Source organism: Pleurodeles waltl, chromosome 11 (genome assembly GCF_031143425.1).
Source record: "Pleurodeles waltl isolate 20211129_DDA chromosome 11, aPleWal1.hap1.20221129, whole genome shotgun sequence".
In the NCBI taxonomy this organism is placed as follows: Eukaryota; Metazoa; Chordata; class Amphibia; order Caudata; family Salamandridae; genus Pleurodeles; species Pleurodeles waltl.
In genome coordinates, this window is record NC_090450.1 from 869,988,381 (window position 1) to 870,014,250 (window position 25,870).

At 44.8% G+C, this 25,870-nt stretch overlaps 1 protein-coding gene across 2 annotated transcripts in view; it reads left to right on the forward strand.

The window, feature by feature from the left end:
• Positions 1-25,870, forward strand: part of TRPV4 (transient receptor potential cation channel subfamily V member 4) — a 467,135-nt gene that overhangs the window by 47,955 nt on the left and 393,310 nt on the right. The window lies entirely within an intron of this gene.

Consider the following 25,870-nt stretch of genomic DNA (forward strand, 5'->3'; position numbering starts at 1 on the left):
AATGTCACAAAGCCCCTTCGAAATTAAATTACGAGGACCCGTTTCACCTTAGTACATAACATGAAATCACTTCAGTGAGAGGTATTTACGAAAAGTTATAGTTTTTAAAAATGCGCTTAGAAGAATTCATTCCTCCCTGTCGTCCCCGTCTTGATGGCCTTGTCATTAGTGAAGAAGCAGTTCAGTTGTCACGTATACCCTAAATGAGGCCTAGATTTACTTATTATATATGGAGCAACGTTATAGTCTATTACATCACGCACGAGCAGTGAAACAAGCCCCAGCGAATGAAGTTCGCCGCAGAGGGCTCCCTCACGAGGTGTGAGTGGTATCCCTTAGAGGAAACAGCCCCAGACAACTAAAGTGTCACAGGGGCCGAACTTACAATTATTATGCCCACATGAGGGCAGCAGAAGAAAGCTCCTCCAGTTGAAGTAAAAGGGGAATTGCCCATCCAAACCCCGACAGGCAAAATAAATATCCCCCCCAACCGTTCACCACCTGCTCCAAACAGGGGCAGATTGGACCTGTTGTTTCCCCTGGAACTGAGAAAAACGTGCAGAACCTGACCTGGTATTCTAGGGTCTGCATATGATCACCCACTCCGGGGAAGCAGCTTGTAATTCTCGTTACCTGCTAGGAAGACTCCTGACCGGTATTGTAATTCTGGCCCCGGTATTTTCCAGCTGAGATAACACTGATCTTGTAACTGAGGCCCTAATGTACTTCAGCTTTATATTTGGGATACAAAACATAAACTTTTTCATTTAAATCATGCCGATTAAAGTGTGCAACTGAGATTTTCAGATCAAAACACGTGCTAAACACCAACTTTTCTAGTACAAGGTTTTCATTTCACAATTCAATGTGGTCCGGCAGTTGCTGTTGGACCCAATAGAACTAAAACATTTCATAAAAGTAATTGTGATAGGAAATCTCACTGCTAGGTAGTGCTGCTAGTTGTGCATAGAACATTCTAGTAGTCCTAACTTTGGCATGCATTAGTCACAAAGACATGCAGGAGCTGGATTCAAATAGGCATGTAAAGTGCACTATATAGTCAAAGAAGCCAAGGATGGAATGGGAGTTCAAAGTGCACTTCATTGTGAACTATGAACATAGATGGTATGGTGATCAAAATCCTCCACCAGCGAGTGTAACTCTTTTCTCCAAGGAGATGCCAGAGTCTAAATGGGTATTGGTACCCCCTTATTTTCTCCACCTTAAATGTGCCCCCCCCACCCGCAGAGGGGTTTGATATCAAGTGACACAAAGCATGAATCCCACCACAACTAATTAAGTAGACCCTCTTCAGTCCAAAGTTCAGCTGTCTGTACTTTCAAGTCAAATATGTATTTCTTAAAAATTAAATTACAACTATGCCAAGGGCCTGTAGTGTGGAATGTGACAGAAGGTAAACCCTTGTAGATCCATCAATTTCTGTCTGCTCTTGACTCATTGGCTTTGCATGGTCTTGAGATTTGCCTTTGTTGCCTCAGTACTATTTTTCCCACATAAGTGTATAGAGGCACCTTCAAAAATAATCATTTTTATTCTTCTTCTCATTCCTTTCCCATTCAGTACAAACAAGTTTCACAGTAAGACCTGAGGCTTCTGTTCCTATTGTTTTGCCTGGTTCTAGTACACTACTAGTAAAAATACAGCAAACATAGCATAACATAAAATAACATTTATTTGCAAAGTGCACGTTCACCCTTAAAGGTACCTTGGCACTGTCAATGGTTACCCAACTCACTAGTGTGCGTACATTCTCACTTGTAGAGCGACTGTCTCCGGTCTGTACTCACCCCTTACTATTCCTCATGGCATGACAAGATTTGCCTCTGTCTCTTAGTCCCTGGGTGTGCTTGGATTTTCCGCCCATCACTTGGTAACGGTACAAGTGCGAGAGCATCTAGTGAGTAAGAACTGACATGTGAAATGTAGTGACTGCAGCGTTTTCTGGATAATTATGGATGTTCTGCATTTGCCACATAATCGTGCAGCATATTTAGCAGATTTTAACAAAAAATGATTTAAGATCAAACTGATTACAAGTTACTAATAAAAATGCAGTGACACCTGTAACAGCACAGTGAAAGGCCATTTGCAACCCTTCATTGGCCCCCTTCGTGTTCCTTTGTGCTGTATTTGGGAGTTAAATTGGCAGTAATGACGTGAAACCTTTGCCAGAAAATGTTAACCTGTACAAAAATGACAAAATAAGGAACCAATATGCGCTACACTATGCAGTATACCTTGCAGCATACCTTGCCGTTTCTTGATACAGAATTTAGTAAACCCTGCTACTTAATCTGGTCCTCCTCTACCGCATAATTCGTGGCCCTGACTATGACGTAGTGCTACCAGTCTACTTCCTCAGGGACTTGTTTTGTTGACGTCACCTGCTTTCTTTTCATACTTCGATGAGTGAATGGGTATCCAGTCCTAAGAATTCCAACCCTCAAGAAGTGACCAGGGTTTGAATAGTGATTGACACTTTACGCTCGCTGGTTTACATCCGAAATATTGTATTTTCTGCACAAGGTGAATTACGTGGACATGAAGCATGTGTCCAAATGTCCTCCCATACTCTTTTTCAGCAGACATGTGACCCTGGTACCAGCCTCCCTAGGACACGTGTTTGTGTGAATGCATGGTGGCCTGTAGAGTTGTGGGTATGGGTACCCCTTTCTCTGGTGATTTGTGTGGGGCCGGTGTCTGTAAGGCTGCTAGGTTGTGCCTGCATGGATATCTGTAAGTGTGCTGTTGTTTGTGTGGCCATGTCTGTAAGTCTGCTTAATGTGTGTGCATGGATGTTTGTAAGTGTGTGCTATATATGTGCATAGATGCCTGTATCTGTGGTGCTGTGTGTATTCACGTAGATGCATGTATGATCTGTGTCAATGAATGAAAGCATGTTGTGTGTATCTCGGTGCATATTCCCTACAAAAACAAATCTGCTTCTTTAATGCAGGTGGAGGGGGACACAATTTACTGTCCATCAACAAACAGATATTTAGTCACAGACTACAGAAAATCTTGCGGTGCTCCATGCTGAGCTCTTCTTGTAGCGCCCTGAAGCACTGACCTCCAGGTGCATATCCTTTTGCTCGTTGGTGGGCCTGGACCGTAAGACCTTGCAGGCCTTTAGAGGTTTTGGCTGTCATTCATGCAAAGTGGTTTTACAGGGTACGTTTTGCATCCCAGGGATTTGATCTGGCAACTATTTGCATGTTTGGTACTCCTGAGATCAAGACTGGTTAATAGGTTCGCAGGGTTGGGTTTCTGCCCCCAGGGCGAGTTAGCAATGCTCTGCAGCAAGGCTGCGCCCAGTACTGCAAATCTGAAGTATTTAGTAATTTACTCTGCTAACCTACAAGTGGGGGGTGGGGTGATTAAAGCAAGAAGAGGCCGCGTCACGAAGCACCGTCGATGCCAGTCGGTCTTTGTTCCAGTCAGTACGTATAAAGTGTGACATTAAAGCTGTTACAACTTACCTTTTTGGTGTCATATAGACCAGGTTGGCTGTTAAGATGCTTGCTGCAGAGACCTTTGCATAGCTATCAATTTTCTAGGTTTAATATTTATAAGATAACTTACTGGGTTAATGGGCCGGCAGCAGATGACTGTGTGTGATCTTCTTCTTACTGGTTTCAGCAATCTTAAAAAAGCTGTTGCAGAGATCCTTAAGTAACTTGCAGGTTATAAGATCACATCCTGGTCCAGTGGCCTAGTGGGCGATGAGGCCGCTGCAAACAAATGCATGCACCTTTCAGCAGCATGAATTCGAATGATTGTGTGTTTAATTCACTCGATCTATTGGCCTCATAATATTGGGTAGTAACTAAAATCACATTCTAAATGAAAGCAACAATTTACTTTTTTATTATCCTATGTTTGTATTGTATTTATTTTTATTGTGTGCTACTTGGCCTGCCATTTTAAGTGTAATTACTTTGTATACCTTACGTATAGACCATCAGAACTTAAAATCCTTACATACATTACTTTATCTTTAGACCAGTTACTGCAGCAGGGTACATCTTTAGTAACTGCAGAGTACTTATTTGCTCCCCCGGTGGGCTGCTCAGTCTGGAGGCAAGCATAGCAGTGTTCACCTGCGCTACATTTGACTTCAGACAGTTGGTTAGGCCCAAAACCAAATTCAGACCAAATACATATTTGGAGTGAAGTATGTGGTGCTGGTTGCACTGTTAGGTGATGGACTGCTGGTGGGATAGAGATGAGGAGAGGTGGGGAAGAGCCAAGTATCACCCCCCACATCCACCCCCTCGGTCCCTTTGCAGTCTGAAGCGCCTGCAGATGGGCAAGACCAGAGTCTGGAAGCTCTCTCTGCTTTAACCCCTCGCTATGACACAGGAGGAGGGCTGCTCCATGATGATCTTGATGACTGCTGATGTTCATGAACCTCTACGAAAGCCCTCCAGGTACCTCACTAGCGACAGGATGTTTAATGATCAACTGCTTCATGAACAGTTGAGACTGAACGGTGTTTGCCAGGCAAGCCTACACCTGACTGCCACATTGGCACTCATCTCTGTGAGCCCTGGCCCTGGCATTGTGCACCTTGACACACTTGGGGTGAGTTTTTGGAATCAGAACCTGGCTGGTATCCATCTAATCCTATGGGCTGCAGCTTCGTTGAGTGTAGTAGTATTTCCACATCATTATTAGAAATTGCAATTGCAACAAAGTACATATTTAATACATGCCATCATATTTGTAGACAAAATGATTTGGTGGATCCAGAAGAAAAAAGGTTGTTAATACATTTTCACAACCTAGCACTGGGTCTAAAGCTGGGCAATCACTTGTCAATACATATTGAATATACAGCTTGCTTTGAAAGCAGTAAAACAGCTAACAATATTGGAAAGTGACACCTTCACTAGACAGGCACTATTTTTGTACTCGTTTTTTAGGGCACCATATGTCCTTTCCTACACACAAATAACAGTTCTCAATTTTACAGAACCTGAGAGGTCTCTATTTTGGTTTATTGTTGGCAGCGAGATTGTACTTTTAAAGTACGCCTTTCAGGAAGGAAAGAGACAGAGGTAGAAAATGTAATGAAGCAGGTTAGAGGAGCGTGTGGGAGAGTGGACATTGCTAGTAGAGCTAGAAGAACGGGTGATGTGCTTTAAACATGTTCTTTGGAGGTATTTCTTAGTGGGTAGCGGTAATCCATAACAGCTGTTGGTTTCGGAGGGGACTGAGAGGTTGTGGTCAGAGACAAAAGCATAAAAATGGGATGGTGCCAAAAGGAAATATCTTTATCGTTGGGTACCACGGATATAATTAAATAGAAAATGAGAGAGCGAATGAATAGGGTATATTGCCCCATTGCACAGAGAACCACTATAATAAAAGAGTGATCAGGAGTGGCCAGTGGTAGATCAGACTGCAGAAGCGAGATGGTAGGATAGTATTGCTGGAAAAGCTTTGGAGTAAGGGTGTTACAAGAGTGCCTTGACTATACTTTCCATGGTGGTGATATATGATTTGAGATGCTTGTAGTTTACGTTGTGAAAAAGCAAACTTCTTTGTGTGTTAGAAAACTTCTGTGATAGTATGGGCTCTTCCTTTCACCTGAGTGCCACTAGTTAAAATGACAAAATCCATAAATAATGCAGTCAGAGAAAAGGATAGACAAAGCTCTCCGTGATACAAAAAAACTAGTATCACAAATGCCTCTTGTGATCCAGTAACGCACAGCGAATACTTCACAAGTAATAAATAAAGGTCTCTTTATTGTTAACACTCCATCTGAACTCCATCAAGGAAATATTAGGTGCTGCAGCAGCTGGAGGTAGGAGCGATTTAATGTTGTGGCTGAAAGGGGTAATGCAAAGCAGGGTATGCTGCAGGCTAACATTTTTCATGGGATTAGGAGATGGAAAATGGCATGCAAACAGGAAATGGAGAAGTAGGGCCTTTGGAAGAGAAGGGGAGGGCTAGAGCGGGGTCGGGATACATATGTGGTGTTGAAAGTGAATGGTTAGCACTGTGTTGACATTTGGCCTTGTGGTGGCTGTGGTTAGGTTCAGTCAGGGGTCATGTGGGGTTTGGGAATGAGGGTGTTCATAATTTACTTGCAGACGGTAGGGATGTCCAAGAAGAATGCAGTGCTGTGGGAGATGTTGAAAAGCAAGAAGAGTCAAGAAAGCCAGAGACCATATTCAAGTCACTGAGCCGTAGGGGTGGAAATTTGGGGGCTGATGAAGGATGTTCCAAGACTGCACATCTTTGAAGGACAGACAGCCCGAAGGGTACTTATGGCACCATATCATCCAATGGAATTTTGAGGAGAGGACTACCAATGGAACAGGCTGGAAACAAGAGAGGCAATGATTCAGGGGTGTACTAAAACAATAATCTGGATGGATTAGATGGCTTGTCCCAGGGCCAGGCACTTACTCAAGAAGTAGCAGTAAGAGGCCTAGGAAGTGTATCGGAGCCCACACCACAAGAGAACAGATACGTGATGTTTGCAGGTAGGATATAGGACCTTAGCTGGCAGTAATCACTAGAGTAGGGTTGGTGCAACCAATGTGGTAATTGTGCAGTGGAAGTAAATTCTATTGCCAGGAGGAAGTGTAGCAGAGCCAACTCATAATGTCATCCTTTAGGGGGGCAATATTAGGGGTGCCATTGAGACAGGTAACAATACCTATCACTAAGTGCATATTGGCATTGTTGCCATAAAGGACATGAGTAGGGGTTGCATAGCAGGCTGTTAAGTATAATGCACAAAGAAGAGGTGCCCTGTTCACCCTCACCCCCAGGGATGCAAGGGCTGCAACTCAGAGGAGAAGCAGAGGCAGTAGTTTTTAACCCCTTTATAGAAAATTCTTGAATATCAATAATTGTGAAGATGCTGTGGGATGGAATTCCACAGTTTGGACCGTGGTACGTGAGAGGACCGCCTACTGAAATGAAAAGGTTGACTGTTTGGGGAGGTTGACCACAAGCTTCTGCGATTGTGGATAAAAAAGTTTGGAAGATTCCAGAACAAACATCATGCACTTTTATTCATATTGTAACCAAAGGCATAATTCTCTTTACGCCACAGGAAATTGTGTATATTTTTCTTTATGCCCCTGATTGTTCCTCTGAATATCAACACCAACTATATAGGGGTATAAGAATATCGAGGACAGAATATCAAGGAACAAAATATTGATGGATAAGTGCATATAGGGAAGTATAGATTTACTAATTCTAACCCCACATCTACATACCTTGAAGATACATGTACTGCATAGGCACATGTGTGTGGAGGAAGGTCAAGAAGATCTACACTTAGGGCCTGCTTTAGATATTGGTGAACGGGTTACGCCGTCACAAAGGTGATGGATATTCCGTCCCCCGAAATCTAAATCCCATAGGAAATAATAGGATTGAGATTTTGGCGGATGGGATGTCTGTCAAGGATATATGAGGTGCCTCAGCAGCCCGAGGTAACATGGCCACCAATATCTAAATCAGGCCCCTGGTTACTTGATGTTTTTTCCTTGATAGTCTACCCCACCCATAGTGTAGGTTCGCTTTTTAGCGGCATACTTACGCCAGCCTCTGATCCTTGATAGGGGCTCGGTCCTTGCCTTTGATGTGTGCACGTCTGTAGTTTCTTTTACGATTTTAACTGAACAGTGCGCCGTTTAGGCGCATTCGGAAATCATTTGTTATTCCCCACAGATAGGGTTACAACCTTTCTTTAAAAAATTACCAGTCACTTGTTTATGTTTGGCTACTTTGGCAGAACCAACCGGCCAAGAGCTGGTTTGTGAGAAATAAAATGTGTATAACTTTAATTCTTCTTTTGTGCCATGACAATGATCTCTTTTTGCTTTATTGAATAAACAACTCTCAAATACTTTTCATTAAGTTCTTCATGTGTTTGCCGTTTTGGGTTTATATTTAAAAAAGGGAAAGATACCGGAGTTCGCTGCTTTTGATAAAGTCCAGGCTGGTAAAATACAGGCCAGATGGAAACCATAGCAGTTTTATCTTTTAACTTAAATTTCGATTCATACGCAGCTGGGTGAACATGCAGAGCCAACATGAATGGATTGCGGTAGATGTGTGTGGGTGGGGGTGTAAACATATTGACCTTGGAATTAAAGGTGTCTCGCACTGTGAATTAGTTATGGTAAGGCACAGGCACTGTGGTGCGCGTGGTACGTGACCTGTCTGCCCTTCCTGCACGACTGCATGAAATAACTCCACATTCCTCTGACTTCACACCGCCTAGGGATACTTTTGTGGGAGATGAACTCCAATGTTGTTGTTTCATTTCAGGACACTCCCCTCCAACGCGAAGAATTTCGAGGACGGGGCAGTCCTCGCGACCATAAGTCCTGCCCCCTTCGCAGGGGCGTAGCTTGGTTAGCAAGATTGGGGGGTGTAAGCTTCAGATTTCCCAACAATAACGCTAGTAAATAATGTTTAAATACTTTATAGGACAAACAGGGTGCATGAGAGAGACTTGAGGGGCAGCAAGGGATTGGTAGGGGTACCAAGTGAGAAAAGCAGATTAGTTTGTGAAATAATCAACCTTTTTGAAGCCTTTCCAAGCACCGAGAGGGAGAGACTTTTTGTCTGTGTTTTGGTGAAATCTGACCGACCCCTAACTATACCGATTGAAAGCACCTGCATGCATCCAACTATCACAAAATACTTTTATCATGGGGGTGTAACACTCCAAACACCCCCCACTGAATTAACACCTTCGTAGACCCTTTGCAATTATTTCAAGCATTCAGCACTAGAGTACTTTTATAATTACAACTTTCAAAATGCTTGACTCCATCGTGCGTCTGCAAACACATTTACTTGTTCACGAACAGGTACCTTCATTTTTTAGCCAAACACGGAGTGGAGGGTAAGCGAGATTGCAAAATATTTTCCTCACATAACAGGCAACTTTTTGTGCACGTTAGGTATATTAATGCAAAATACATTTCATCAGTGGATTGCTTGAGAATTGTATGCAGGGGCACAGGCAGAGCATGTCTTGACTTTGCAGGTTCCTGGTGCTCAGTCCAGATGTAAATCAACTGTCGATGTTATCTCAGGAAACTAGTACAGCATGGGCATTTCTCCCGGGATAGGCTCAGAACACACTGTTTAATCAGTTAGTATTACTTTTTGTTCAACTAATTTTCTCGTCCTGGCAATGGCTGTACTACAGGTTAAACTTATTTAGACTCGAATCCTCCTAATTTTTGACCGTCGCCACTGTTTTCTCCTAATTATATATATTTGGTCCTAAACTGTTTCCCGCCTCTTCCACTAAATCTAGTGTTCACTCAGACTTCCTGTATGTGTTTTACAGACCACAATGAAATCCCAGAGGCCCAAGCCTCTTTCATTAAGTTTGATGGAGCTCCAGAAAATGTTGCCACTGCAGTGCCCTAAGTTTAGATAAATGCTTGTTGTACGTTTCTCAAAGAGCTCTTCCCCTCAGACCAGAACTGGAGATTCGGATAAAGAGACTTTCATCATTCTGGGGGGTCCATACTCTCAGTGCCATAAAACTGGGTAATACTAACAATTGCTATTTTGCAGCACCTAAAAAAAGACTGTACGTAAATAAAATCAGTTTTGACTTTCAGCAGTATGAATGATTATACCAGGACTTGGCATTGTTTAAGTTAGTGGTTATTATGAATGCTTTTTACAGTTTTTCAGTAAATATATTTAGTGAATTTTTCACGAGCAGTGGGGATAAAATTATTATTCTGTTTGCTTGACTGGGAATATTATAATAACATACAAGCTATATTTGTATTGCAAACGATTGCCATGACAGAGATGGATCGAGCAATGCTGGGTTTGTGAATTGTTTTATATGCATATACCAAGAGAAAGGCTCATAGTGCAGGCGCATCAATAAATCGAATACTCGCTAGTGACACAGGTGTGTGATCAGGGTGTTAAAAGTTAGAACTCTGGCAGTTCTGACTACTCTCTTCAGCCTTCCAAGATTGATACAGTGTAACACGCATTCATCCATTCACACTGTGTTGCTTTAGCGTTGTGTCTTGTTTGAAGTCTAGAATGCATTAATAATTTTCTTGTTTCTGTCAAGTACTTCCTTTGTTACTTTCAGGGCCTTTTCTAAGACATAGCAACTTTAGGTCCTAATATGGAGCCCCTTCCAGAAGGGCCTTAGTTTGGTCTCACAAAGCAGCAATATGGCCCCATTGCTGCTGGAGAGGCTGCAACATTTCACTTCATGTAGAGTGGCAAAACTCCTTTTGTTACTGGCGGGTTTGGGTTGGGGGCGGTCACCTGCCAGGAGAGGAGAAAGATGAAAAATGCTGAACTGTGGGTGCACACCTTTAAAAAATGGGTCAGTACATTTGGGAGGTAGGCCTGATTACGAATCACTTGGGATGTAGACCAGGTCATTTGAGAGATTTGTCAGGTTTATTGAGAGATAAGTGAAATCACGTGGGATGTTTGTCTTATATAACTCTGGAGACAGTCAGATCAGTGAAGACTTAAGTGGATGAAAGGACACTTTACAAATAGTTTTAAACACTTGGCGGATAGGTCAGAACACTTGAGAGATAGATTAGATCAGGACTCTTGGGCGATAGGACAGGTCAGTGCGCTTGGGAGATAGGATAAGTCAGGGCACTTGGGAGATAGGATAAGTCAGGGCACTTGGGAGGTAGGATAAGTCAGGGCACTTGAGAGATAGGATAAGTCCGGGCACTTAGGAGATAGGATAGTCTACAGCACTTGGGAGATAGGATAGGCCAGGGCACTTGGAGATAGATCAGGATACTTTGGGGGCACCTGGCAATAAGTTGGGGCACTTTAGAATTTTATCAGGACACTCTGAAGATAGGTCAGGGCACTTTGGAGGTAGAACAGGAGACCAGGTAGACACCAGCATAGCAATCCTCTATGCTTTATTATGGATGACCTCTTTATTACATCTGTTCATTTATTTCTAGAAGTGCTTGTCTGCAACCATGCAATCCCTGCACTACCCTAATCTGGGAAGACCTGCTCCTTCCCACAGGAGTGGTATTGGAATAGACAATAATGTTGTGTCCTATGTACTTCTCCTATTTTCTAAATTGGTGTTTTTTTGTTTTATTTCCTTTTATGATATTTTATGAAGTTAATAATTTGCGTTGTTTTGTGGGGGGTTGAATGCGGGTATTGATTTTTATTAAAAATCTTTTAATTTGAATGAAACATTTGAACCAATGTGTTCAGAAACTGGTTGTGTATTAAAGGAAGTGTTTCTATTTCCTACATCTAAACGGTTGTCATCCTAATATTGTTGTGGTACTACTGGTTGATATCTCACTAGGTGGAGTGGTTATGTGGTTTTATGTGTAAGGTGGATTTGGTGCGTATGATTGTAACGAGAACACTCAAAGGGAAAACAACTTTTCCTTAATAATTACGGTGCTATGTCCCATTGTAGTGAGGGGCCCACTCTCTGTCTTGACAAAAACTCATGAGCCAAATACATTTTAGGGAGCACGTTTTCATATGAGAAAGTGTCTCTCGTCTGTCACCCAGAGAGCATTGGGAAGTTCACAGTGTTCCAGAAGTGACAGAGAAGTAAAAGTTTTGATACGAAATTTTGCATACTTCTTGCTGCTTTAGTGCAAAAGTCCATGGTCTGCTCCAAAACCCTTGAGTGCAGGAGGCAGAGACGTGAATCTAGTAAGAACAGGTTAGCAGCAGAATTTGTAGTTGAATTTATTTGAAGGCATATTAGGGGCAACAATGGGTGAAAAAGATTTATCAAAGGAAAGAAACAGAGTTGTGTGGGGGTAAAGAGATACATTGGTGACATCTGATAACTCGCTTTAAGTGAGGGAGAGAGGCAAATCCAACTCAGCATCAAGGTTAGAGAGCATCAAAAAACGGGCCCCGTTTCTTGGTTATGTTATACTATGGTATGAAAGGCTGTGCATGCACATATAATGTGCACTGCTTTGCTTTTGTGCTATTCTCGCAGGTTGCATTCCTAATTTGGACTGCTATGTTTTGCTACATCATTGAGAAATTCTTTAATAAGTTATACCTTGCATATTATCATGTATGTGCTTATCGGCATACTGTATACTACACTGTTGTGCTATGCTGCTGTGATGATTCTTTCTTGTGTTGTTCTACTGTGTTGCTATTTTATGTTTTTTGTTACGGTACCCCATAACTAATGAAATTACACTACACCATTGGTGTGTGTTTTGTATCGTATATTACAAATTACGTTTATGGTGTGTGTTAATTTGTGCTGCTGTTGGCCAGTCATGAAATGCTGGATTGCACTATGGACCCCCAGCCCTAGCAGCCAGAGGGCAGCCTTGAGGGAGCCAATCAACTTCTTTTTAGGTGGAGTGCGCAAGCAGTCTCACCTGTTATCTATCTGTGGGCTTTTAGCCACTCCCACCGAACGCCCATCACTATCACTCGTTCATGGGCTTCCCTTTTAAAAATCCTTTATCATTGGTGAATACTTTACCTTTGTCCGTCATTGGGGCAGTTTTGTTACCGTCCTGGCCATCAACCCTGTTGCATGATAATTGCACGTTTGCTGATACGTTTGAGTGCGAGCAAACTTCTTTTTCCTTTTGTGTCTCTCCTTTGCACTCAGGCTCATGGCAGCTATGGCGCTTTATCTCGGCTTGCTTATCTCAACTGTTTTACTTTTCATTTTTAATTTATGTGGCAAGAAAGGTCCTGTTAGGAATTTACAATGCCAATAGCTCTAAATCAAGCAAACGTGAGACCCATTGCATTGCAAATGCTTGTTATAAACATTTATAGGGTTTGCTGCTGCTTAGAAATGACACTCCTGAGTTTTGGGGCAGGTTCTGAAGCATTAAACAATTTCACTCTCTGGAGCATTAAACTATTTTCCTTGTGTCCCTTCAGAATTGCCTGCAAGCCCTACTGCTTTTTATCATATATATATATATATATATATATATATATATATATATATATATATATATATATATATATATATATATATATATATATATATATGGGAAGTGAACCGGTAAATGTAACTACTTGAACCCATTTTGTTATTAAAAATAGTTTTGGGGGGAGTGTGGGCAACCTTAACACACTTCCTGACCTTCCTAGAGGGTGTCAGACTTGTCTCCTATGCTCAATCACTCGGTGGGGCTGAGGCCTGCTATTACAGCCTAATCTGAAGTGTTTTTCACAATCGCAGTCCAGCCTTTTACTGGATTATTGCTCTAATATACTGCAGTAGACCCCCGATGAGACCCTAAATCTTTCTGAGGGGAGAGGTAAAATGCTACTTCGTTTGCTGTGGGTGGCTGGTAGAAGTGGTTGTATACACTGGCCTGTGTGGGAAGAGTTCCGGTGTGATGTGCGTGGTTCGGTGGCATGCTTCAAGAGTATCTCTTAAACCTGTAAATGCCTGTAAGCATGGAGCGAAGCACAGAGGTGTAAGAGATACAGTTGCATTTTGTGCGGCCTTCACCGCCTATCAGTAAAAAGTTACTGTATTCACCGTGCATGCATTTTTATGTGGCCTTGCAAAAAAACAATGGGGCCAAACGCAAGGAAGGAAGAGGTGCTGTCTATCCCCTTCTTGGGTAATAAGTCAGTCATAATTGGGGGCACTAAGGGAGGCTCTTTTACTTCTAGTACCTGGCAGGCCTGCCAACGCAGCCGATGATGTCCCTGTGTGACGCACCGTGGCTTCACTCGCTACACGGCAGCCCGGAGAAGGGCCGCTCTCACAGAGTGAGACGGAAACCCTTGCACAGAATAGGTTTCCAGCTCGGGTGTGAGCGCCATTTCCAATTACAACCTCCCAGGATAGAGGTGGTGGCTCCAGACGAGTTTGGTCGTACTGCGGGGAGGGCAGGTGTGAATGCAGCGCGGGGGGGGGGAGGGGGGGAGGTCAAAACACCATTCTCTAGGACCCAGTCCCTTCTCAAAGTCCTCCCTCGCTTTTCCCAGTGCGATCAACTGTGAAGGTTTATTCAACGGTTAGGAGGGAGGTCTGCCTGATGCCACTGTACCTTCTGCCCTAACATAGCTAATCCTCAGGGTTTAACTGCTGGAAGTGAACCAGGCGCAGTGACAATGTGTGAAGAGTTTTTGATTTTTTTTTTGTCTCATAATTATTTATTTCGGTTTTGCAATTAAAGAAAACATAACAGGAAATATGGTATGGCACATGATACAATGCTGCAGTAGCTCAGCAAACCCAGGACACGTGGGCATTATAGGAGCGCAGTTGGAATGTTCCTTTGTTGGACCCAGTGATGCACATGGCAATGATGGTGCTTGCCGTTAGGTGACCTGGTAGTGGCATGAGTCCTCCATCTCTTCTCTGTGTGATCTTCTGCTCTTGCACATCTGTGGTCGTCAGGTCTCCCAGTGTAACAGGTCTTGTCACACCGTCTTCTCTTCCTTTCCTTCCTTTGCAGTGTGGCGTCACACCATGCTCTCAATTTGCTTGATGTAGTGTGGTGTTCGACCACATGTCTTCTTTTTGCGCAGTTTTGTAGTGGAACAAGCTTGCCACTTAGGATGTGCCACTCTCCTCTTGCCTGCTTTGGGTCCCTGGCAACTCCATCTTGAAGCAGTGTGAGGGAGGACACTCCCTGATCAGTCTCTGGCCCACTGCGGGGCAGTGATGGTGGGTCACTTCCTTTCCGCCTTCTCTTTGCTTGAGGACGCAATGCTTGTACTTCAGGGTTGCCCTGTCATGGTGTCTGGTCCTTCCTGGTATTATGCTGGCTTGGCAGGGTTGGCACTCCTTGTGACAATCTTATTGATGGGCCAGCGGTGACCATTTGGTGCTGAGGCGGCCACTTGATACGGTCTTCTAGACCTTGTCCCTTTTCTTGCAGTGATGAGGTAGTGGCCATTGGGGCAACAGCAGTATAGAGTCACTGAGCGTTCAAAGGCAGCACAGCTGCTGTGGGAAACGGTCCTCGCTCCTCCCCAAGTATCAGCACGCATTCTTGAGGGAGTGGGGGGTGCATCACAGTCACAGTCTCTCTTTTGTTTTCCCCATGCCTTGGGTACACCTTCGGCTCTGGTGTCAGTGTGGGAGCATGGGAGATGGGGAGTTGTGCTATTACTTCCCGTCTCTGGTGGGTCTGTGCAGGTGGAAAATGTGGCCACAATACAGGTTTGCAGTTTATATTAATTTCATTACACTCTTTCAGTGTCAGCCATTCTGGGCAGAGATATGGGTTGGAAGCCTCCTGGCCGGAACTCTCTCTTTCTGCCAACTACAGCAGTGTGTTATAGTACCTCGGGCCTTTTAATGTGTTGGCTGCCAGGGGTGAAATCATGGGGCACTGTTGGCTCATTGGTGACGGGCGGCATGTCTTGTACAAATGTATACTCTCGTTGAGGCCGCCTCAAAACCTTTTTGGACTAGTGCAGGTGCGGCGTACCGGATGGCCACCGGGTGGTGCTGGTGACACCTCTCTGGTGACACCTCTCTTCATGGGCCATGGCAGTCTTTCCTCAGACCCTGGGCCCAGTCTGTCTTTAGAGATGTCGGTGTGGGGCAGCACTCAAATGCAGATGTGGTAGGGCGCTTGATCTTGCAGCCAAGTGTTCCTTTCTTTCATTTTTTTCTTTCAAAATGGGGATTTTCCCTTACAAAGTTACTTCACATCTCCCAGGCCAGGGTGCAGTGCAGGGAAACTAGCTGTAGTCTCTTGCTGCACAGGCGCACGTCTCTCACCGGCTCTCTCAGCGTAGCCACAGCAGGATTCTCAGAAGGGCACACCACACCACATGGGCCCAGACACAGCAGCTCACCCTGGCAGCCAGTCAGTAAGGCAGGCAGCACGAACGGATGAGGGTCCCCCTCACCAGCAAGTAAGGAATCATGGTATCGGCCATTTGCTGGAGGACGCCATGGCTTCTTGGTTCTTTTCCTTATGCCGGACAGCAAGGCTGTTTGTCCTCTATTAGCATTGGTTCATGGGTTTCACACATGCAGGGGTGGCTGGCGTGCCCCCCTCCAACTTTAGTCCTGGCCTGGGCCATCACGGTTTAGTTCTTTACAGGACACAACAGCTCCCTTAACAATGGGGGTCGTGCTGCTCTTGTTTCTCCTACGGGCGACAGTCTTTGCAGTGGAGCATCAGTGCCGCCAGGAATGCATCAGGGGTGTAGGCTCTTCCCTCACTGCAGCATCCCCTCCTCCTAATATGACTGGTGGCAGTTGGATCGGGCACCTTACGGGCACCTGTTTTGCTAAGGGGCATGGAATCTTGAACACCCTGCCATACCTTGAGGTGTGTCCAGAGCATGTACTGTTTTTGTCACCGACTCCTTTTATCTTGCTGCCCATCAGTTCTTGCGGTCCCTCAGCAGGTGAATGGTAGCAAGGGCATCAGACTGTTGACGAACAGTCTCTTCTCTCTCCTGGCACCACAGATGGTTCTGCCTCTTCTTGGGTTGATGTGCCCGCTACACCGGGCTGGCTACAGCAGCAATGTTGATACTTTTCTCCCCAGCACGGCAGAGGAGGCAGCATAGCTCGTGGGGTCAGGCCCCTCATCACCTTGTAGGGTTATGGGCCCTTGGCCCACATGCTACTTAGAATGAAGACACGGACACCAGTATGCATGGTTACTGAACTGGCCTCAAGCACATGCACTTGGGCCCCTTTATTGGCAGGGTCACCTGACCGGTGACACCTGTGTTGGATGGGTGTGGGTGTAAAGTCCAGCCCTCAGGGAGTGGCTGGCAAAATACTATGTGCAGTGGTGCATGTGTGCCCAGCAGGGCATTATAGGGTGTTGACTGAAATGACATAGCAAAAGAAGAAGAAGAAGAAAGGGGGAGGGTAATGAGCAGATAGGGGAGGGATGGAAGGATGCAGTGGGAGAGAACAGGTGGGTGAAAAGAGGTCCTGGGACCATGCAAGGATGATCCTTTCTATCCTGTGACTGCTGCTGCGGGGTAGAAGGGACCAAAAAAAGAGTCAGGCTGCGGGGGCCAGAGCAGTCCAGAAGAGCCACAGTGGCCCCTTGGGAGGGGGGGCAAACACCCGGCAGGCGGCAGGCGGCACTGACTGCTCAAAAGCCATCATCCTGAAAGAAAGGCGTCCAGATTAAGAGGAAGGTTTCAGCTTTCTCCTGTATGTTATAAATGATACGTTTGCTTGAGGCTGTCTGGTACATTGCCGAAAGCCACTCCTCATGCGTTGGGGGGGGGGGGGGGGGGCACCTGTGCCAGAGGACACCGTTCTTGCCTGTAGCGAGTGCCATGTGGAGCAGCTGGCCCTCACTGTAAAGTGACTAATAATCGAGTGAAACTTGGCAAGAGCTTTGGTGGTATAAAAGTAGTTCTCACAGCAATTCTTGTTCTCCGTCTTGGTGTCTGTGCTGGGGAGTAACCAAGGATTTTATCCTCAGGCTGTCAGGCAACTCTCTCTCCAAGTGACCGCCACATTTAGCACTTAGGTGGTATATTTTCTATCAAACAAAAGCAGTAGCAAAAAGTAATGTTCATCCTCACTTCTATTTGAAGAACCTGCTTTAGGAATGTGGAGCTAACCTGTGTGTTATAGCATGCAGTACGTCATTTCTCTGTCTGTTGTATTTTCTCATATATATATATATATACATATATATACATACATATATATATATATATATATATATATATATATACAGGAATGTTATAGTTAGGCTTACATTTGGAACGTACAAAACCACAGAAATTATACTGTTATAGTTGGAGTTATCAATCAATCAATCAATCAATCAATCACGATATTTATGTGCTACCTACCCGTTAGGGTTTCAAGGCGCTGAGCGGGGTGGGGAGGTGCTGCTATTGGTCGAAGAGCCAGGTCTTGAGGAGTCTCCTGAAGGTGAGAAGGTCCTGGGTCTGCCGCAGGGGGGTCGGGAGGGTGTTAGGCGAGGTAGGTAGGTATCTCAAGTAACTATAACTTGTGTCCTAAGGTAATTATAACTCGCACCCCCGCCATGCACAGTTTTTTCATCAAACATTTTACTGCAAATATTACATTGATATTATCAAAGATGTCACGAGTGTCGTAATTTGTGGGGTAATTAGCAGTGCATGGTCAGGGCTTGAGTTATAGTTACCTTAGGGCATGAGTTATAGTTACTTGAGATAATGCTAACTATAACAGGTACATTTCTGTGGCTTTGTTCTTTTAAAAATGAGCATAACTATAACCTTCCTGTAATCTTTTTTTTTTTGGAGTGAATTTCTATGTTTTTTTAAATAGCATTTTCTAACTATACCGTCTCTGTAACCTTTGTTTTTTTTTTTCAGTGGATTTCTAAGTTTTTGTTTTTTAACGTAAAGTAATTTTTATTACTATATGTTAATCCAACCTTTGCCGATCCACAGCGACAGTTGACTGCAGGACCTGGCCTGTGGCCAGGCCCTGCAGGCAACCCCCTATAACTACCCAACCTAGTGCCACACACGGCCTTTGGCTGTGCTTGGTGTGGTTGGCTGCAGGTCCTGGCCTGCAGCCAGCCCCTGTGGCCAACCCCCCTAACCATTCAGCCTCACGCTGCGCACAGCATTTGGCCATGGACAACAGGAGTTGACTGCAGGTCTGCGTGCCCCCCCCTCTCCCGGCCAATTTCAGCCCCTGGGACTCCATTTCCTGGGGCCCACTAGAATTCCATTGTGGGGCTCTCTGCCCACCCCTGGCTGATTTCGACCCCGTGGACCCCATTACCCAGGGCCCAGCTTTCATATATTATTTCATTTTTTGGGACGGGGAGCGTGCTGCCCCCCACCCCAGGCCAATCCCCCATTCCCCGGGGCCCGGCTTAAGCATTTAATTTTTTGGGGTGGAGGGGAGTCATGCGGCCCCACTCACCAGGTTGATCTCATCCCATCCCCCAGGGCCCAGCCATGTTAACTGGGTGCCCCCCAGGGCACCCTTTCAAAATGAAATGGTTGGGGACCATGCGGGGAGCCTGAAGGCCCACACGGTCCCAGCTGGCTCCCTGTCTCCAGCAGGAACCAGCATTGCAGTCACATAGAGGGAGCTACTAAAGATGCAGCTCCCTCTCTGCGAGAGCAATGGTTCTCAGAGGGGCCCTCCCTGGGGCTGCATTTAAGTGCAGAAGCCAGCACTTGTTTTTTTTTTTTTTTTTTGGCAGATCCCGCTGAAAAATTTAAAGAAAATAGTTTTTGCCCTGGGGGGTCCCTCTGGGACTCCAGCACCAGAGCTAATGGGGCAGGATGTTCCTACCCTGGTCCCTTTATTTTTTTAAAATATTTTTTTCTGGAACTCGGCTTGGCTGCCAACACTTGCATGTTGAAGTTTTGTCAGCCAGTCAGACCTTGGCACAAGATCGGGAGAGTACACAAAGCCTTTTCGTCCCTATATATACAAATTAGTTTTTTCTTTAATTACTCAAAAAATATTGAAACTGATTCACACCAAATAACAAAAAGGTCACTTTCTGGACCAAGAGCTACCTTTCTGCCAAATTTAGTGTAATTCACTCCAGTGGTTTGAGCGCTATCCCTAAAGAAAAATGCACATGGGTACAAACATTTTGGGACCCTCCCCTTTTTCTTGGTCCCCACTTGAAGGATCACCCGATAATTTCCAGACAGAAGCTAAAGTGAGCGTCACATTTTTGGGGGAAATTGTGTTAAGATTCATCAAATGGCACAAAAATTATTAGCCAAAAAAACCAAAACCGTTTTCTAGGTCCTAACTATAACTATCTTGTGGCAACCATATAATATATACATATAAACACACACACACACACACACGTATGTATATGTGTGTTTGGGGTGGACTGCGTTTTTTTAGCTTAGCTGCACATGAAAGGTACTGAGTTGGAAGGGCAGCCACTGCTTACTTTGTGACAGTTATTTAGTGGCGTGGATAGCAGCATCGATTTGTAGGTCCCAGGGCTTACATTTTACCATCGGACCCAGAGTAAGAGAGTGAATAAAAGACAAAAAACAGCCACCAAGGGTAGAAAGCAGGGGTGAAAAACAGCCTGCAAGAGTAAGATAAGGGGACATGTAGTGTAAGAAAGAGGCATAAGCTACAACCAAAACTAGATAGTGGCATTCCGTAACCCCGGCATTCTGGAAACCATGGCATTTGTCATAACTGGTGTCTGATTTCTAAGAAAAGCTTTGGGCATTTGCACTATTTTGAAGCTCTGATTTCCATGCTCAGCGTACGCAAGAGCTGTTCTCATTGTCTGTGGTTCAAAAGAGCACTTAGTTGCAGTTTGACTTTCACGCTAAATCTGTTTGCAGTTCTGGTTGTTTTTCACAGCTCCTTTTATGATGGAAACCTTTAGAAATGTGATGTTTGCTCTGAATTCCTTGGTTGTAGGTCATAATACCTACACTGCTATGCCTAAAAACAGTTATATAGGAAAAATAGTGAATTTAAATCCAGAAACGAAATGCAATGCCTGTAACTAACCCCGTAAACATAATCACACAATGAAACAAATCTAATCAATCAAAGGTGTACCTAAGCCTGTAAAGGCCCATCTTTAACCTAAGCCAAATGTACTTTTAAACCCAAGCCTTACCCTAAGCCGAAATCTAATGCTCAACCTCTACTTTTCTTTTTAGGTTGTGCCTTACAGAGGGTTGATATTTCTTAGTTTCTTTGTCACTCTCATTTGCATCCTTCTTATTGGTCAGCTGCCCTAGGCTTCCTTCCTCTTCATGTGTTTTTTTTGTCCCTCCCAGGGTTTATTGACACATTACTTGTGTCCTTCCACTGCCTTTGTTTTAGACACTACTTTTTTCTTTGTGTTTAAGCTCTGTACCAGAGTATGCCTCTTTTTTTAGCTGGCTCCCTTGTTTACTTCATCATGTCTGTTCCTCCATCCCTCCCTGTGTGTTACTTGCCCCCAAAATGTAGCTTTTCCCCACGAACCCCAAAAACCCTCTCTCCCTCACTAAACGGTGTTGCTTGACCCCACATACCTTCTCTCATGTTGCTTACTTCCACCTTCCCTCCCCTGCGTTGTATGCCCTCAATAATGTACCCACCGATGTGTGGCTTGCTTCCTACTGCTCTCCCATTTCCGTGCTGATTTCCCCACCCGCCTTCTGCCTGTGTTGCTTGTCAACTCCTACCTCTAAACTCCTATGTTGCTTGACTTTGCACATCCTCAGGCATTCACATTGCTTGCCTCCATCTGCCCTGTGTTGCTTGCCCTAACAATGTTTCTTGTCCCCACCTACCCACCAGACTCTGTGTTGCTTGCCTTTAACCTGCCCACCCGTGTTGCTTGCTGGCAGCTGTCCTCCCTCTCCTGTACTGCTTACCCACACCTTCTCTTCCTCCGTTGTCTATGTTGTTTCATGCCCCCCTCTCACAGTGCTGGCCGCTTCATAATGCTTTTTTAAAGTTTCAGCCTTTCAACAAGGCAGCCATGCTCCTGTACAACATGGCTAAAAACATTGACATATCCAATGGCTTTTGTCTCATAAGTGAGACCAATTGGCTTTAGCAATGCTTGTTTCTTGTAGTTATGATCTTCCTTTACCCTCCTTCTGACGTTTTCCAATACTGTGTCCCAGTAGTCCAAGCTTGTACCTACAAATTGTCCTAGCCTTCTATGTCCTTTTGTCTTATTCTTATTGAGCATCGCATCCCACATACCCACTTAAAATTACTCTTAACATGTTTGAGCCACATCATATATTTCTATGCACGTGTATATGAACATGCCTGACCTGCCTTGTAACATAAGTCCATGTGTATATCAATTTTCTACTGTATCTTCAGATCCACTGTGAAGCCTAACTAAGTTTGTATGATGCTCATCCTGTAGTCTTGGTCACAGGTATATAGCCGCACTTTCCATACCTTGCAACAGCAAATATTCGTTCCATAACTATTGATATTATTATTTAAGTATTATTTTATCCTACATAGCTACTTTCAAATATTCCTGTTTTACCTATTTTTGTTTCTGTAAATGTTGATGGACATACCTGCCTTGCTTCAACAGTAATCAACATCTGTATATAAATTATATATTTTTGAAATGCTACTGTCAATGTACAATTACATTTTGGTGTTATTGTGCAGTGTACATCTGTCAAGGACAGGGGTGTGAGAATGTCTGCTGAACGCCCATTCTGATTTCCCAAGGAAAAGGTAACTGTACGGGATTCCACAGTGCCATTCAGCACAGAATAATATTTGTGAAAGGTGTGTCGAGTAACTCATTTAGAGGGTCACAACTGGAAGGAAACACACACAAAGGGTAAAAACCTATTCTGGCAAATTCTTAGTTGAAGATGAAGATATCTTAGAAGAAATCATTAAGGCGCCAAATTCCTCTTGGCAACAGTAAGGAGAAAGGATCAACCTACATTAGGAGTGAAATCCAGTAGGAAAATGATACAGCCTGTTAAAAAGAAAAACCCACAAATAAATTAAAAAGAAATGAGCAGACAGTGTGGCCATGAATCCAAGCATGGTGGCAACTCTTTGCTGAGCTCCCCCAACACCTTAACAAATCCAAGAACGAGCCACGGGAGATAGTTCAGGTGGCCAATCTATTCTTGCAGCCTTAGTCTGTAATGGTAAGGTTAAACCCTCATTAGAACTCTGTCATAATATGCCAGATGTCTTTTAGGACAAAGTAAAAAAATCTACAAGACTATATATACCTGGATCTCTCAATAGTCACAATTTCTAAAAGTAATAATTCTTTGTCAGATTTTAAGGAACTCAGCCTGCTGCAAACAGAATGGGCAGTCAAAAACGGTAAGACGTGATCTCAGACAGATCCATGTCTTCCTAGCATGTTGGCCAGAGCCATTGGTGTTCTAAATTCTGTGGTCAATGCACTGTTTAACTCATTGAGTATAGGGACTGTCCAACTCCTTGGAAACAAGCAAGGATCAAACCTTTGTTAAAAAAAAAACCCTCTGCTAAGTGCATGGTGGTTACAGGACACTGAATCTCTCATGCATTACCTGACAGACAATGCGAACTCAGTCCCCTTCCCTGGACACTCTGGGAGGTACTCAAAGCCTCATTCCATGGCGAACATCATCAGCCATATATTGCATAGATGTAGGCGGAGACAGCATTGAGTGCAACTCTTAGAAGTGCATATCCTGGAACTAGAAAGAGAAGCAGTGGCATCATACTCGGCTGTTCCTCTGAGATTCACTACACACAGACCCTCTAGTCAGAAGCAAGAACAGCATGGCTGGTCATGCAGAGCCATATTTATCAGTGGGGTGACAAATCCAGCAAGACCCTACACTGGCTTTATGTGAACACCTCCCGCTATGAGCCAATCACCTACTTCTTAGATGCAAAAGGAAACAAGAGAAGCGGAGGCGCTATTATAGCTAACTGCTTCGCACCTATTATGCAGACCCCTTCTCACCAATAGATGTGGCAGACATAACTATGCTGTGGGGGTTTGTGGCAGTACTACAAACCTGAACCCTGACATAGGAAGACAAACAATTCCTTGAGGAAGATGAAACGGGGAACTGGCAGAGGTCCTGGGACATATGCAGATCAGCAAGGCGCGGGCCATAACGGATTCCTGGTGGAATTCTTCAAAACATAAAAGACCTAACTACTAGAACCACCGTCTGCAGCCTTTGCGGAAACCCAGAAAACAGGACGATTCCCCCACATCTCAGACTGGCGGAGATAGTCGTTCTCCTCAAGCCTAGTGGCCTACTCGAGAGCTGCTTCTCCTACAGTCCCATCTCGCTTCTAAATATTGAGATAAAGATATGGCCAAGGTACTAGCTGCGTGCCTCCTAAAGGTCATAAGCTTCGTGGTACACTTGGATCAGTCTGGCTTTTTGCCCTAGCATGCCACCAGGCACACCATATGTCACGTTCACTATGTGCAGTCCCTATTTGAAAAACGGCCTGTAGCCCACACACTTCTGTCGGAGGATTTCCATAAGGTCTTTGACTCAATTAACAGAGAATATCTATTTTTCCTCTTGTCCCCCCAAAAATTTGGCCAGACGTTCCTCAGTGGTGTCCGACTATTGACTTGGTGGCATGAGTGCGAGTAGGTACCACTTTCGGTTCAATGTCCGGTGTATGGGGGAGCAAGGCAGGGATGTCTTTTGTTACCTTTACAAATTGCCAGTCCAATCAAACCTGTGGTGGCATGGATAAGGGTGGATGCTCTGATCTGGGGGCTGAAGTGGACACTGGGTATAGCGAACAGAAACACACTATGGCCCTCATTATGACTTTGATGTGCGACGGAGGCCGCCCACCAATGCCACACCATCTGTGTGGCCTGAGCCCGCCAGCCCTATTATGGTTTCCCTGCTGGGCCGCCGGCCCAGTGGGGAACAGGGCCAAGTGCATGGACAGCGCAGGGGCCCCCATTTCCCCAGCCTTTCCATGCCGGTGTTTACCTCCATGGACAGGCTGGTGGATGGGGACTCGTAATCCCCAGGGCAGCACTGCTTGCAGATTCCAACCGCCAGGATGCAGGCTGGCGGCAGCCTGGTGTGGTCTGCGGTTGGACCGTGGTGGCTCCGCCACGGTCATAATGTGGCAGTTGGACCGCAATGACTGCGGCGGTCCGACCGCCACTGTGACCTAGTGACTGCCAGGGTCATAATGAACCCCTATATGCTCATCTTTCGGGATGACTCATGGGAGTCCGGACCTAGGTCCCTTCACATATTTTGGTAGTTTCTCAGGGCTCACAGTAAACAGGGCCAGATCTTCAATATACCCAATAAAGTGCCCGACATTGGCCCTAGAATGGGCTGTCAGCCTACAGGTACTCACAAATGTTTTTCTAAATCTAGGGGTCTATGTGACAGATAATCCTCAGAGGGCATGGAACAGGAACATACATCCTGAGTTAGACTGCCTTTCGTGTGAACTAGAAATCTGGTCGACTTTCCTGTTGTCCCTCTTGGGCAGGTCATGAATGTATAAGATGGTAGCCTTGCTCCCTCTCTTATACCAACTGCAAAACTATCCCTTCCCCTGCCACATACCTTAGTTAAAAGACAGATGTGATGCTGTAGAAATTATTATGGAACCATCAAACCCCTTGGATCGCCCTGGCCAACTGCTTCAATTTGCATTATGAGGGTGGAATAGCACTGCTGGACCTCTGGTCATACTATCGGGCTTCTCACCTAACCATCATCAACAAATGGTGGTTTGACTCCCTAGGAGAGCTGTCATTCGCAACAGAAAGGTGGGCGATGAAAGACACATCATAGCAATAGCCACTACACGAGGAAGCATCTCCAAAGCTTCTCCCCCGGCTACAGAAGTGGTGCTCCAGGTCTGGAAAGATACAAATAGAACCTTACAATGGCAGAGGTGGTTGACCAAAAAGCCACCCCTGTGGTCCAGGACTGTACTGACACAGGTAGCAGTGCTACAGGGCTTTAAATCCAGGGACACCATAGGTATTACTAAGTTGAGTGATGTCACATCCGGAGTGACAATGACGCCCTTTACAGATCTCCAAACAGAATTTGACCTGCATCACAGGAAATTCTATAGATATCTACAGCTCTGACATGCTCTCACACCATATATAAAGGACTTGGGGATGTTACCTGACTTCAGCCTCATTGAGGCCAAGGTTCTTTTAGACTAGTTGACCCACAAGATATCAAATATATACCGCTCATTAGTAAAGAATTCCGAAGATACGTTTGACTACCTGAGAAAGGCATGGGCCAGGGACTTGTGAGAGTTTGAACTGGAGAGAGGTATGGGGCTTCCCCTAAGAGGCACCAATTGCCACGCAGTTCTGACTCATCCAACTGAAATATATGCATCAAATATATTACACATGGGACAGACTGTGGAAAA